Genomic DNA, 15,486 nt, shown 5'->3' on the forward strand with positions numbered 1-15,486 from the left:
CATCTGTGTCATCATCAGAGGCAGGGCAGCATGCTGTTTAAAAGGTAAAGGGACCCCTGACCATTAGGTCCAGTCGTGGCCGACTCTGGGGTTGCGGCGCTCATCTCGCTTTATTTGTTGAGGGAGCTGGCGTACAGCTTCCGGGTCATGTGGCCAGCATGACTAAGCCGCTTCTGGCGAACCAGAGCAGCACACGGAAATGCCGTTTACCTTCCCGCCAGAGCGGTACCTATTTATCTACTTGCACTTTGACGTGCTTTCGAACTGCTAGGTTGGCAGGAAGCATGCTGTTTACTGCCCTGCTAACCTGCCACCCAGACCACTTGCCACCCCTACCCCGCATCCAGGTACTGGGTATTTATTGGAATTGGCTGCAACTTCTTCTGAGTGTGCATTTGACAGCAAACAATGGAATATGTGAAAAGGGTGTGAGGCTGCTAATCCTAAGCATGCTCAGCAGGAGGTGAGTTTTCTGCAGACTCAGCACTTCTCATTTAGGAATGATTGTTTATATAAAACGTCTGAATATTTAGCTTGAAAAGACAAATACCGTAGTCCTTAATAGCTTCCAGCAAAGCAGGAGCAGCCGATCTCAAATTGTGGAACATTAGCGCAAGCAATGATAGAAGGCAGTATATCAAATGTGCGTAGACGAGAGAACCCATCAGACATACTGTACTCTGACAGCTTTCTTTATTTTTATTTTTAGGTCAGTATCTACCAGGTAGCTGCTCTGAGAATAGAAATGGCATGACGAGGTGGATATTGCATGTTTTCCTCCCAAGTAAGTGATATATTGTTTTGAACACACCCTACCCTCCTGTAGGTATGTGCAAAAATATAGCCAATATATTTTTTCACCACAAAGCAGAAATGTTGGAAGTAGGCTATACTTTTATGGTGTGATTAAGGAGATAATGAAACACTCAGTTGCTTTCTAAACTTGTTGGATATTTGCTGCCAGAATTCTGTAGCCTGGGCAAAACATTAGTGTCTCCTACATGATCTTTTAAAAAGCAGATCCTGAAGACTATTTGTTCTGTAATAGAATGATGCATTGTCTTGACTACATTTTAAATTAAGAAAAATACTTGCATTGGCTCAACTCCACTGCAAATCTATTTGTGCAAGGCCTACTTTTTAAATAAAGTATTCTAGCAATAAGTGTGCTACTTGTTTATACAGTGGTACCTCTGGTTACGAACTTAATTCGTTCTGAAGGTCCGTCCTTAAGCTGAAACCATTCTTATCCTGAGGCGCACTTTCGCTAATGGGGCCTCCCACTGCGGGTGTGCCTCTGGCGCACGATTTTCGTTCACATCCTGGGGCAAAGTTCACAACCAGGAGCAGCTACTTCTGGGTTAGCGGAGCTTGTAACCTGAAGCGTTCATAACCAGAAGTAACATTGGATATGGATGTGTTTTCTAAGCAAATTCCTTGTGCTGGTGGCAATTCTAGCAAGGTTTATTTAGATTGCTCCTGCCTTCTGCTTGTGATACTCTTTTTGATCTGTTAAGGCAGTTGACTTTCCCTAAACCCCTTCCAGCCTCTTTGTTCCATTGTTCCACATTTAGAAACAAAAGTGAAACCTGTAGTGCACAGTGGTTATTTCCAGGTTTCTGCCCATCATACCCTTTCCAAGGAATTTCCTTCTTCTCCTGGTAGGTTTCCATCCACCCCAAACAGGCACTCAGTGTTCTATGACCACTGAGCATGTTCTGTCCTTACTGACCTATTCTAGGGGATTTCCACCCACCCACCCCCCGCCGCCAATCAGAGTTCCCCTCCCCTTAAAAAAACATACTTCAGCAAATCTTGAATTTCCCACAATCCTGATGATGCCTCCTTCTTGTATGTGGATGGTGTTGGTTTGACTCATTCAGAAAATGAATTTTTACATGAAAATTAAATTGCAGATGATTTCTTTGTGACCCATTTGAAGTAAAACGGTGAGCTCTGAGAATTGAATAATAAGTGTGGCACTTTGGTGTAAATGCATTCTCTTGCAAATATGCTAAACTGAGTTAGGACAACATCATATAATAATAAAAAAGATCATATTTCAACCAGTTTCTTTCAGTTAGGCACAGTATGTATTTAGCTGTTTTAGGGAAGGGCCCTGGTTCAGTTACAGAGCACATGCTTTGTATGCAAATAATAATAATAATAATAATAATAATAATAATAATAATAATAATAATTTATTTATTATTTATACCCCACCCATTTGGCTGGGTTTCCCCAGCCACCCTGGGCAGCTTCCAACTGAATATTAAAAACAATACAGCATCAAACAAAAGGTCCCAGATTCAGTCCCTGGTATCTCCGGGAAGGACTAGGAAAGTTTCCTAGCTTGAAAGCTTCTGCCAGTCAGTGCTGTAGACAATAATGAGCTAGATGGAACAATAGTCTAATGGTCCTGTGTATCTCCCGGCCTTACCTGGAGGAGCCACGGATTGGACCTAGGACCTTCTGCATGCAAAGCAGATGCACTAGCATTGAGCTATGGTCCAGGTTTGATGGTTTGCTTCACCTTAAGATACCATTATTACAAAGCCACCAACAAACCATGGTTCAAGGCTGGGCAGCAATCCATGGTTAGTTGGGGGAAAAGAAACAATCATCCGTGATTCAGAAAGAATATTAAGCCAACCCCTTGCTTCTGTAAAGAGGGTTCTCTGGCTGTGTGTGCTGGTACACATTGTGGTTTAATCAAGCTTAGTATGGCATGTGAACATTTTATGCTCCCTATCTCCAGCACACTCAAGAAAACTGTGCTTTCTGTGTTCTAAAATGTCTCCTCTAAGAATAAAATAGATTAAACCAGATGTTTCAGAACTCCAGTATCCATGTGGGACCACACACACACACACACACACACCACTTTTCATCTCATCTGGTTCTCGAATAAAGACATATAAAATTTAGGACGAGAATAAAACATCAGAACAGCATCCATGGTGAAAAGGCTTCCTGAATTAATTTTCTTTTCACCTGGCATCTGAAACTTAGTAGGGACAGTGCCTGCGTGCTTTCTAATGGGAGGGAATTCTGCAGTGTTGGGTGCACTACATTGATTGCATGACTCAGTAGCATAAGTTGTGTTTCTGGTCTGTGGGGGACAACTAATAGTGTTTCCCCAAATAATCTCAATGACTGAGCTGGGGTATACCAGGTTAGGCAAGTACCTTCAGCTTAGTCCAGTAGCAGATGGGAAGTCACTTCAGTTCTTTCGATGGTATCATGTGTTGGTGGTAACCAAGTGGAGTGCATTGCAGTAATCCAGTATTGAGGTTACTAGTGCATGGACTACAGTAGTAAGGTATATAAAGTAAGTGGAATCAGGAGAGATGCATTTCCTACTGCAACCCCAACATCTTTGTTAGTATAGTAATAAATCTACTTTTGTCAGCCCAGAGCTAGTGTTGTAATACCAGTAAGGGGAAAGTCTCCTTCCTTGTTCCATTGAAATGATAGCTTGTGTACAGTTAAAAATTCTCCATATTTTAGTTGTACATAGGTATCTGTAGTTGGTTTCTTTCTGGTGATTTTTTAAAGGGTATTTGATCTTTGCAATCAGTTTGAGAGAGAACTCAAGATGAAGATGTTATGCTGAGTGGTTGTTATCCTAAAGAGACTTCCCATCAGTTTGAACAAATAATTTTAGGATATTTGGCTTAGTAAAATTAAGCTCTTCTCTCTCTCTCTCTCTCTTTTTACCATCAGTTGTTGGATTTTCGTTTTTATTTAATAAGCAAGAATTGTTCCATTTAATGCACAATAAATGACACAGAAATGAGCAGGAAGCAGCTAATGCTGACTAATAGAGAAAGGTTTATAAGTGCACATAGCCCCTCTTAGAGTTCAGATGAATGTGCCAAGACAGATTTTCAGTTGAGACTTAGCACAAACAAATCATCATCCCTAATCCAACAGGAGAATATGTACATGCAAAATGGGTGCTTTATGTGTGTTCCCTGGGCTGGGAAGTCTGATCCAGAAGACTGCATTGGAACAGCTCCAGACAGATTGTTTGCAATCACAGCAATCATTTGTTCAGGGAAGAGAGTGATGCTGTCTGGCAAAATACCAAGAATAAGAGTGCTTGCTTGTATGAATACAGGTGACTATTTTACCAAGTAGTAACTTCGCGGGTGGCGCTTTGGGTAAAACCTCAGCGCCTAGGACTTGCCGATCGCATGGTCAGCGGTTCGAATCCCCGCCGTGGGGTGCACTCCCGTCGTTCGGTCCCAGCGCCTGCCAACCTAGCAGTTCAAAAGCACCTCCGGGTGCAAGTAGATAAATAGGGACCGCTTACCAGCGGGAAGGTAAACGGCGTTCTGTGTGCTGCGCTGGCTTGCCAGATTCAGCTTGTCACGCTGGCCACGTGACCCGGAAGTGTCTGCGGACAGCACTGGCTCCCGGCCTATAGAGTGAGATGAGCGCACAACCCTAGAGTCTGGCAAGACTGGCCCAAAAGGGCAGGGGTACCTTTACCTTTAACTTCCCATGAGCTGACTGGCTGTTTGACATTGTCTCTGAACCTGCGTGGGTGACCAGACGACTTCTTGACTAATGGCCTCATCTAGCCAGATGTAGTAAGGAGGACATTACCACATATTAATAGAAGATGTATGATAACGTGGTAATTGTGTCTACTCAGTGTAGTATTCTGCCAAGTAGTAAAGAGAATTTCATTACACTCTTGTGCATGATTAGAAATCTGGGGAAACAGTAAAACTGACATGATGATACCATTGACTAAAATTTTGTAGTGTTAGAGAGCACACACCAGGGGTAATTTGGCTATAGTGGTACCTCCTGTTACAAACTTAATTCATTCCAGAGGTCTGTTCTTAACCTGAAACCCTTCTTAACATGAGGTGCGCTTTTGCTAATGGGGCCTCCCAATGCCGCCACACCACTGGTGCACAACTTCCGCTCACATCCCGGAGCAAAGTTCGCTACCAGGAGCATCTACTTCCGGGTTAGCAGAGCTCGTTACCTGAAGCATTTGTAAAGAGGACAGTACGTAACCCGAGGTTCCACTGTATTTATATGGACTCAGATGACTGTTTTACTGTGGCTTAATGCACACCCTTGTAAGAATTTTACCAGTTGGTAAATTGTATTCACACTGAGTCATGTGCCTTAAATAAATTATTATTTACACTGTAATCCCAGCCTTTCTCCTAGGAACTCAGGGTAGTTTGCAATATGTTTTAGAGGCAGCGTCCTCGTTATATGGTGGCTGGGCGAGGCAGCGTCCTCTCGTTATATGGTGGCTGGGCATTTATACCCCAGCTAGGTGGGGTATGAATAAATTATTATTATTATTATTATTATTATTATTATTATTGCAACAAAAACCCTGTGAGGTTGATCAAGCTGAAATAGTGTGAATAGATCATCCGGAGAGCATTCACACCAATATCTCTCCAGTTCTCGTCTGGCACTGTAACGGTTAAATCACAATAGCTTTCAAGTCAAATAAGCAGCAGTTAAGCAGGCAAGGTAGAGCAGGTAGCAGGTAAGAACAGGAATTGGGATTTATTTAATATTAGCAGAAATCCCAGGAAAGAAATCTGAGGTGTGTGTAATCTTAAGAGTGCAGGTAAGAGAGGAGGGAACTGCAGTGCCATGTGATTTTACCACATAGCTTTGCAAAGAGATCAACCTCAAGAGTCAGTGAGTCTGAACAGCAACCAGCCTTGAGATTTTCATCTTAGACAAGTGAGTTCTATAAAGACATGCTTACACAATTCCCCAGTGCTGCTGAGTTGTGGTGTCAACCTTTCACTACTGTAACAGTTTTCCTCATATAATGATAGCTGGTTTTCCTATTGGGTCTTGGAGCTTGAGAATATTTATTTGTTTGTTTGTTTGTTTGTTTGTTTATGTATGCATATGTATCCCATCTTTCCTCCAAAAACATGCTTCTGCCCCTCCCCATTTTATCCTTACAACAACCCTGTGAGGCTGAGAGACTGGGCCTGGTGCAAGGTCACCCAAGTGAGTTTCATGTTTGAGTGGGGATTTCAGTCTCCCAGTTAGTAGTTCCTTGAATCAGGTGACACACCTCTCCCCAAAGCCTGGCACTTTCTGTCATGAGAGTGAATATTTACCTCTTAAAGCCCATGATAGTATGAGTATCTGGTCATATATCTCATTCCAACCAAAAGACTAGATCAACAATTGCTCCGTGTAGAACATGCTCCTCTCTGTTTCAGGAGACTTGTTCCAAATTGGTTGCTGACAATATCGAAATGTTTAAAAGTCAAGCATTCTCTGGCTAGGTGGAGTCTTTGAAAGCTAGTCTCCTCTGTGCAGAAGTTGTTTTGGTTCTGTGAAGAGGGAAAAGGTTTAGTCCAGAGTCTGTTGCCTTAAATGGGGTTGTGTCAGATTCGTGACTTCTCTTGAAGACAATCCCTTCTTCTGACAAATGCTCCCAATCAATAATAATTCCACTATTTCACAATTTTACACATGCTCTGGTTTTAACTTTCTCCTTTTTGTGGTAAGATGACTTTGCTTTAAGTTCCAGAGTCTTCATCTGAGCATGCTATCTATTTATATCTCTCTGAAGATTATTAAAACAACCAGATATATGAAATGCCCTGGTGTGTGTTCCTGGAATTAATTTTCCTGGAGTGTTGCAAATAACATTTTAAGCAACTTGGATATTGAGGGTGTGTTGTTTTCCCCATTCCACTGGAATGAAAACAGTGATAAATTCAAAGCCTTTGTTTCGTGCTAAAGGTTTTGCAAGGAATAGTTGTCATTTGGAAGGTAGTGCCAATATGGATTTTTTTGCAGCACTTCTTAAAATTGAATGTTCATAAGTATTTTCATCAGCACTGGCACTAAAAATGCTTTGGAAAAATTGAACCCTGTTTTCCTCCTTCCTGGTTCTTGAAACTTGATAGGGGTTTGCTTTCAAAATAAGACAAAGGGAACTCTTAGAAAACAAAGTTACAAACTGACATGAAAATGCAGAGAATTTGAGATTGGAAAAATGTGAAACGGAGAAACTGAAATTGACACATTCTCTTCTCTGTACTTCATAGGACTGGTATCCAAACAAGAGATATAAGCATGTGGTAGAGAACTTTGCACATAGCCAGACCTTTGATCCTTGGTTTTTCCAGCTACAGTTTCCACTGTTGAAGAGGCAGGCAGCTTTTTAAACTGCACAGCAGCTCGTCTAGTTGTAGTTCAAATTGCTGCAGCAAAATTGGAAACGAAAGCTTGGGCTTTCTGCCTCTCTCCCCACCCCCGCCCCTGCCACCATGTACATACAAACTCTTTTGTATCTTGTTCATTAGATAGGGAGGTTGCAAATAGAGAGACTGTCCTATCAGATTCTGCTTCCTCTGGAAAAACAAAGCTGGCTTCAGATGTGTTCTGATATTTGCATCTGTTCCCTAAATGGGGTGATATCATTAATACAGACGTGCAGATGATACAGCATTGGAGCTGGATCAAAATGATTTCATACACAATATGGTTCACTGCAAGGTCATTTGAAACATTAGCATTTGGGCTTTGACTAGTGTCTAAACCACTTCACTCTGCTTTGATCTTTTATAACAGTTTTTGTCTGCTTGTAGCTGATTATCTTTTTATTCTGCCACAGAATGGAAGAGGGGTCTGGTGGGAGGGAGCTAGAAAAGTAGCTAGGCACTAAGCTTCCAGAATGTGTTCTCCCTTTTTAAAAGAAGCCTAGCTGTTAGACACTTAACCTTAGCGAGAAGAAATGTCTTCTGTGTTAGATAGCTTGTGAAATTCCATATCCAAGCCACATTGTAACACATAAGTATTGCGCAGGTGCCTGGGAGATTGCCAAGCTTTATCTCCAAGGTTGCCTCGGGAAGTTCAGAGAAGATTGGTAGCACTCAGTGTTCCACCAATTATGTGCACGCCACGCTAGCCTTTTCTGCATCGCTGTAGAAATAAATCAATAAGGAAGGGATTGTCTGTTAGGGCCATATCATTAGCATAATTAATGTTGCATATATTGGCTTAATTGGCATCAGACATAGAGCAGTATTGTGCATCTGCAATATGCAAAGTGCAGATGGTGCTTCTCATACTGATTGCTTTCGGGAACATCACTAGGAAATTGTTTGTAATGACTTAAAATGTGACCAGACCTTGTGACTGTTTTGTTTCTTCACTGGGAAACAGCTCCTGACACACACACACCCACGCAAAATAATAATAATGCATTAACAATGGGTTGGATCCAGAGTAACCTGTTAGTTAACTGAAGTTCCATTGATTTCACTGGAAACAAAGTTCAACTAGCTTACTTTGAAACTAATGCCCTTTTGTTCCTCTAGCCTGTTACATGTTACTTTGGTGAGAATCAGTGTTGCCCTTTTGCTCCCCATCTCACTTGCCAATGGTGCAGTTCAAAACACATTTTGAAGCCAGATCCTTTGTACATTTATAAATAATTTTTAAGCAGTCCTGCCTTTCTTCAGGGCCACTCAAATTGGCTACTTGTGCTTGGAGTAACAAAGTTCAGTGCAACTGGAAGACAGTACAAACCAGCATTTGATATGACCCCTTTCTATTCAGAAGCAAGCCCTATTGAATCCATTGGTGCTTACTCCCATGTAATAGGTGTTAGGAATGCAGCTTTGCTTAGTCACACTTTTCTTTTATTGAAATCATTGGGACTAAATCATAGTTTAGGGTGTATTCAACTAAGTCACACTCAAGCGTATAGCCACAGATTTCAAGTGATCTAATCTGAGTGTGATTTAGTTGGATACAACTGTATATCTGGATTCAACTTGTGATACTCAGAAACCAATGACTGAACTTCAAAGCAAGGGACATTCATAGTTTATTTTTTTCTACAGTGGGTGAAAGTGTGGCAGAAAGTGATGAAGGATAAATACAGATTTTTAGCAGTCCAAAATGAGATTAGCTAAATCAGCCTGTATTGCACATGATGTATCTATTACAAACTTGTTTCCTGAGCTAAGAAACTGATGTAGTGCATGCATGTTCATATTGCAGCCAATTCACCTGGAAATAATCAAAAGATGCTTTGGGTACTCCCTTCGTGGTTTGCTCAATTTGCATCTTGTACTCTTGGCACCACTACATATTCCAAATGGTTTGGATCTTCACATTATGAGGAAGTGTAAATTTAATTCAAGACTCCAGAAAGGGTGGCATCAAAATATATAATTTCACTTTGGAAATGTCTCAACTCCCTCAACTGTTCCTCATATGGCTTGGTTTCCCTCCTCTGCAAGATGATGAGGAACCATTAGTGAGAATTAGTGAAATGAGATTCATCTGACATGACTTGGTTTCAAGAAACCCATGCTGGGTCTAAGTATTCACAACATCCTTTTCTAAGTGCTCACAGACCGACTACAGGCAACAACTGATTAATGCGTGTCTGAAAGACATGGGATTGAGCACGCACACATGGCACTAAACTCAGAAGTGACCTGAAAAATCACTCAACACATCACAAAAAGGGTGGAATGGGGGCGGGGGGTGATGGAACAGGGCAGGATGGGTGGGGCAACCTTATATGTGCATGTCTAGAAATGGAACCCCCACACAAAATGGTTGTCAACTGTATTTCATTATGTGTTCTATGACCTTTCCTAGCTTTGACATAAAGCTCACCAGTTGGTAGTTAACCTGGGTCTTCTCCCCATCCCCCCCTTTTGAAGTTGGGCAAAACTGCCTTGGTGGTCCCTTTGTGATCACAGGAAAGTTTTAAATAGAAGCTGCCGTTTGTATCCTTCATGAATCATGCATTCATCTCTCTCTCTCTGTATGTGTGTTACATTATTAATCTCTTTTCTGAGTAATTCAAGTGCTGCCACTAAATGCAAAACTAAAGTCAGCTTTTAAAATACCATGGTCTTTTCCTCTTCTCTCTTTCCCTGATATAAGCAGAAATAAAACTACTAGTTCATGTGCATATAAAGAATTATTTCCTAAGATCCAAACAAATTAATAATAATAATATTTAGCATGATGAAATAAAGCTAGCAGCATGACTTCACTGCTGTTAGGTAAAAAATATTTTCTAGAATTGCTGCCGACATAGCAAGTATTTTATCTTCAGATTAATGATCAAAGTTTTTTTTTTTTACTTGGCATATAGTATCGCTCAGGGGTAGCTGTTCTGGAAGGCACAAAATAGGCTGCAGTCCTTACACATGTATCACAATGCTTACTGCACTTGCACAGCCAATAGGAAGGATGTTAATAAGATAAAAAATAAAACTCTGGAAGGATCTTATCTGGAGTGTTTCTGTATGACCAGTCACAACATTATCAGTAATGGTCATCACTATTGGGATATGGGGAAAGTGAGGGGCTTCCTGTGTTTTTGGACTACAATGCCCATCATCCCTGGCCACTGGTCATGCTTGCTGAGGCTGATGGGATTGTAATCAAACAACACCTGAGGGCCCACGGTCACTCCTTCATAATGCCCTCTCCAAGTCTGGTCTGGAATCCCAGAACAGATTTTGGGGATGCACAAGGGGAGAAGAGTCTAGTTGCAGAAATACTTTTGCTGATGGGCTGGTTACTTAGCACTACATTGGATGCAAGCCATATTATTCTTCCAGGTGAGCAGTTGCCCTTTCCAACTGAAACCCTCTCAGGCCTGATTTCACTCATTTATGTTCTTCAGCTGATCTCTAACATTTCGATGGGTCACAGGTGAATAGCCTACACTTGAAAGCATCGCGTCTGGGTTGATATGAAATGTTGGACTATGAAATTTGATCTGCAGCACCTGAAGTTCCAGTAACCACATGATGAATATCAATGGATGAACTGAACTTTCTTCATATCCTTTCCACATAATTAGGGTGTCGCAACCACATTTTATCCTGGCATGATAAAATGAGTTGTCCTGGGACAGCAGAAATGAGAAGAGGCACACTCTGTCCAAGGGACAACGGACAATAGGAGGTTTAGCCTCTGGGAAGAACACTACAGCAAGGGGAAGATCATTGAGATAGAGAAGGAGTAGCTGCAGGGAGTGTGTCTTGCCTTCCAGAAATAACTTTGCCCAAATTGGCCATTGTCCTAGGAGTATAAAAGCAAAAGGAGCAATGACATGGCAACTGCTAGCAACCAGATGAACAAGACCTTTGATCAGTTCTTTGCATTGCTTTGATGTATTGAAAATTGCTTTAGAGATCATTTGGTCAAAAGGCATGGTGTGAATTGGGTCAGGGTGAGGTGGTCCACCAGATGTTGCTTGGTTCTAACTACTGTCTTTTCTGCCCATTGCCCATGACTGATGGGGCTGGTGAGAGTCCAATAACTACTGGTGCAGGGCATATGTTCCCCACCTACTAATACAATGCATTTTTGCATGTTATATATCTTCATTCTTATGCACATTCCCCCCCCCCAATGATTTTTGTGTGAACATTGGTTGGATAACTACATTACAAAATTCAGATAAGTGCGGTTTTTTTCATTATTATTTTTTATAAATATTTATTTTGGTTTTATATAATAAAACAGATATTACAATCGAACAAAACAGCAGAAAAATACAATAAAAAACAACATAAAAAACACAGTATAAAAACATATAACAGAAAAAGTAAAAAAGAACAAAAATTAAAGAAAAATTAGTTTTTTAATTCTTATCTTTATAACCCTCTTTCCTGACTTCCTCACATCTCCCTTTCCTGCGTTCCCCTTTACTCAATCAAATTTAGCAGCTCCTTACACTTTTTCAAATCTTAGTCAATATTATACATTCCAACCTATTATGTCTTCTATTTTCCCTTTCTTTTTAAATACATTCTTACATATTCTTTATAACTTAATCCCTTATATCCTTTGTTTAGTTTCGACATAATTTTACTCTGGTCTTACCCTTTTTTCTTAAAACATTTTTACATATTTCTTTTTACTATGTCACTGATGCCATATTATCTTTATATCCAACATCATTTTAACATTCAAACATTTTGCAATGTTTTTGGAGATATTCTTTGAACTTCTTCCAGTCCTCTTCCACCGACTCTTCTCCCAGGTCTCGGATTCTGCCAGTCATTTCTGCCAATTCCATATAGTCTATCACTTGCATCTGCCATTCTTCCAGAGTGGGCAAATCTTGTGTCTTCCAATACTTTGCGATGAGTATTCTTGCTGCGGTTGTTAGATACATAAAGAGTGTTCTATCTTTCTTTAGCACCAATTGGCCGACAATGCCCAGAAGGAAGGCCTCTGGTTTCTTAGGAAAGGTATACTTAAATACCTTTTTTAGTTCATTATAGATCATTTCCCAGAAAGCCTTAACCTTTGGGCTTGTCCACCAAAGGTGAAAGAATGTTCCCTCAGTTTCTTTACATTTCCAGCACTTGTTATCAGGCAGGTGATAAATTTTTGCAAGCTTGACTGGGGTCATGTACCACCTATAGATCATTTTCATAATATTTTCTCTTAAGGCATTACATGCCGTAAACTTCATATCGGTGGTCCACAACTTTTCCCAGTCAGCAAACATAATATTATGACCAATGTCCTGTGCCCATTTAATCATAGCCGATTTAACTGTTTCATCCTGAGTATTCCATTTTAACAGCAAGTTGTAAGTGCGGTTTTTTTCAAGGGATTGTTGTGCTTCAGAACACACACACAAACATACACACACACAGAGAGAGAGAGAGAGAGAGAGAGAGAGAGAGAGGAAAGTGTGAATTTGATAGATTCGGCTTTAAATGTGTCCTGAATTGAATTTCTCCTCCAGCCCTAGCTGTGATTAATATAACCTGTAGGTACAATAACACTGATTTACATTGACATGTAGTTCAAAACACACTGAAGTGCTGTAATGTGAAAATCATGATTGTAGTAGTAAATTATTTACATGAAAATAAATATAATAAAGCACTTAAAACCAAGCCCAGTACAAGTAATTTGGTGTGGATATATAGCTTAGTGGTGATAAGGCCTTTTGCATGCAAAACTCTTGAGTTCCATCCCTGCCATCTCCATGTTGGGGAGAGGAAAGACCCTGGAGAGCTACTTCCAGTCAGTGTAGAAAATGCTATGCTCCTGTAATTGAATTTTCGATTCAGTCATTCATGCAAATGTTCAAATATTCAGCCACAAACTTAAGAGCAGTTGTACATCAGATTAACAAAATGCAGCACACAAATATGTGCGATCCCACGAGGTGCCCTAAGACTAAGTCTCTCCTTCAAAGAAAACTGAATATTGCATTTTGCCCTGTTCTCTGGTTCCCAATCGTAAGACAAGGAAGAAACAAAAGAGGGAAAAGCCATAAATCATGTTACCCAAAAATGGCACTTTTTTCTTTTTCTCTCAGTGTATAAATAAAATAAGAAACAATTAAGAATAATAAAATAAGGGGAAATTGTTGCTTTTACTTTAAGAAGGGAGTAAAAAAAGAAGAGTGGTGGGGACAGACTTCCAGATGCCCTGAATGACTAGAGTTCATGGGTGCAGATGTTTGACAAATGAAAAATCTAATGCCTAATAAGAGTGAAGAAACGAACAAAAAGATAAAGTACAAGGGGTCTAGTTAATTCAGAATGTAAAAGCTGGAGTTTAAATTTAAAAAGCAAAATAATCTGAACACAGTCAAATAAATTATAGTGAGAACATAAATAAAGTCATATGCAAGACAAATAATGTTTGTGTGGGGAGAATTCTTAAGAGAAATCAATGGTTTACTGAAGATGTAGGAAGGCCAGCAAACAAACCAGTAATCTAGAGATCCTAAAATTTGCATGTTCGTGTTCAAGATTAAAAACCTCTGTGGTCAATTTAGCCTTCCCACTGCACAAGTAAAAATTAATGAGTAAATCCTTACATTTCGGAAGGTGAGGAAAGTAACGTGCAGTAGAAGACCCGTTCAAGATCATTTGCAGCCAGGGATTGTTGGACTTGTAGTAAAGCCCCATGATTCCTGGCAGCAAAAAACACTCTCTCGGTTATTTTCAGCTGAGGAGAACCTCCACAGGATACCCCCAGTTAGCACAGTAGCCTTTCGCTGTCAACCTTACCTTGGAAAAGCAGGTGATGGTTTAGGGAGATGTAACAGGGAAATTGGGGAGTAGCAAGCAGCAGCTAAATTGAGCATTTTGATTGTGCTTGTTGAACACTTGGAGAGGTGGAAACCCAACTTTAGACGTATGGCTTTGGGAAGAAGGGTGATAGCTGGCCCAGCGCATTGTGGGAGTGTGGTATGACTCCCGATTTGAATTGGGCTAAACTTAAATGGGGGTTTAGGTCTTTACCCAGCTAAGATTTGAGCTGCCTTATCGGAGACGGGGTGCATTTTAAGCTCTTCCCCTCTTTAATATCTGCCCATTCAGTAACGTTAAGGGAAAGAATAGGGAATGTTAAGTACAGAGTGTGTATAGTTGAAGCTTTATTGCCAGCTAGTACATGCACACTGAAACAATTAGTCTTAAAAGCATTAGTGTATTTGGGGGCCTAGCCTCCTAATATGCGGCTCTTTGGGGGAAAATATTTTGCTGCGGATACCCGCTTATCCCTTTCCATTGTACTCTTCAATATTTTTGGCAAATGAATTATTTATTGTAAAAAATCAAACAATGTTCCCCAAGTGACGTTTCTCAGCTGGGCCCCTGATTAATCAATGTGTCTATAAAACTATAATTAGCGACAATAAAAAAGGATTTAGCATTGTAATTTTCATTAATTTTGTTCTCTTGAAGAGCATTCCTATCCCTGAAATTTAGACTGGAGATTTATATTGGCAAAATCTAATATGGTATGCATGTGCTAGATACTGACCCAATGCTGTTGAGCTGTGGTGTCAACCCTTTGCTATGGTAACAGCTTTCCTCATATATTGATAACTGGTTTTCCTATTGGGCCTTGGAGCTTGAGAATATTTATTTATTTGTTTATATATGTATATGTATCCCATCTTTCCTCCAAAGACTTCTGCCCCTCCCCATTTTATCCTCACAACAACCCTATGAGGCTGAGAAACTGGGCCTGGTACAAGGTCTCCCAAGTGAGTTTCATGGGAAACCCATGGGAATTTCAGCACTGGTCTCCTAGTCCAGAACTCTTAAGTGCTATCACACACTGATGTATTCACTGTGTTGAACAGAGGCCCTGTGAATTGGTCGGGAACCATCTTATGCAGTACAATTGTTGGGCCTCAGTTTAGAACTGGATGGTCCCTTGTTTGGGAATTTAACGCAAAACTGTGCCACCAAAGGAAATTTAACGCAAAACTCACCACCAAAGGAACACAAGTGAACAACACAAGCAACGCTGACACCAAACTCTACATACATTAAACATAATAGAAACACCGCCACCCGACCCCACCCCCATCCATCCTCCCTCTCCCCACCCCCCCACCCTTTCTTTTTTCTTTCTGTTTTCTTCTCCCCCTAATGCCTCAACAAATGAAACGGATTTGTAAAAACGTTACATGGAAGAAGAAGAAGAAGAAGAAGA

General features: G+C 40.6%; 1 protein-coding gene across 1 annotated transcript in view; it reads left to right on the forward strand.

Moving 5' to 3' along the window:
* SULF2 (sulfatase 2) overlaps positions 1–15,486 on the forward strand; it is a 280,668-nt gene that overhangs the window by 16,120 nt on the left and 249,062 nt on the right. The window contains exon 2 of the mRNA XM_081867631.1: positions 710–784. The gene's annotated coding sequence lies outside the window, so the exon portion shown is untranslated. The remainder of the gene's footprint in view (positions 1–709; positions 785–15,486) is intronic.

The sequence above is a fragment of the Podarcis erhardii genome (genome assembly GCF_964252035.2).
Source record: "Podarcis erhardii genome assembly, chromosome: 6".
In the NCBI taxonomy this organism is placed as follows: domain Eukaryota; kingdom Metazoa; phylum Chordata; class Lepidosauria; order Squamata; family Lacertidae; genus Podarcis; species Podarcis erhardii.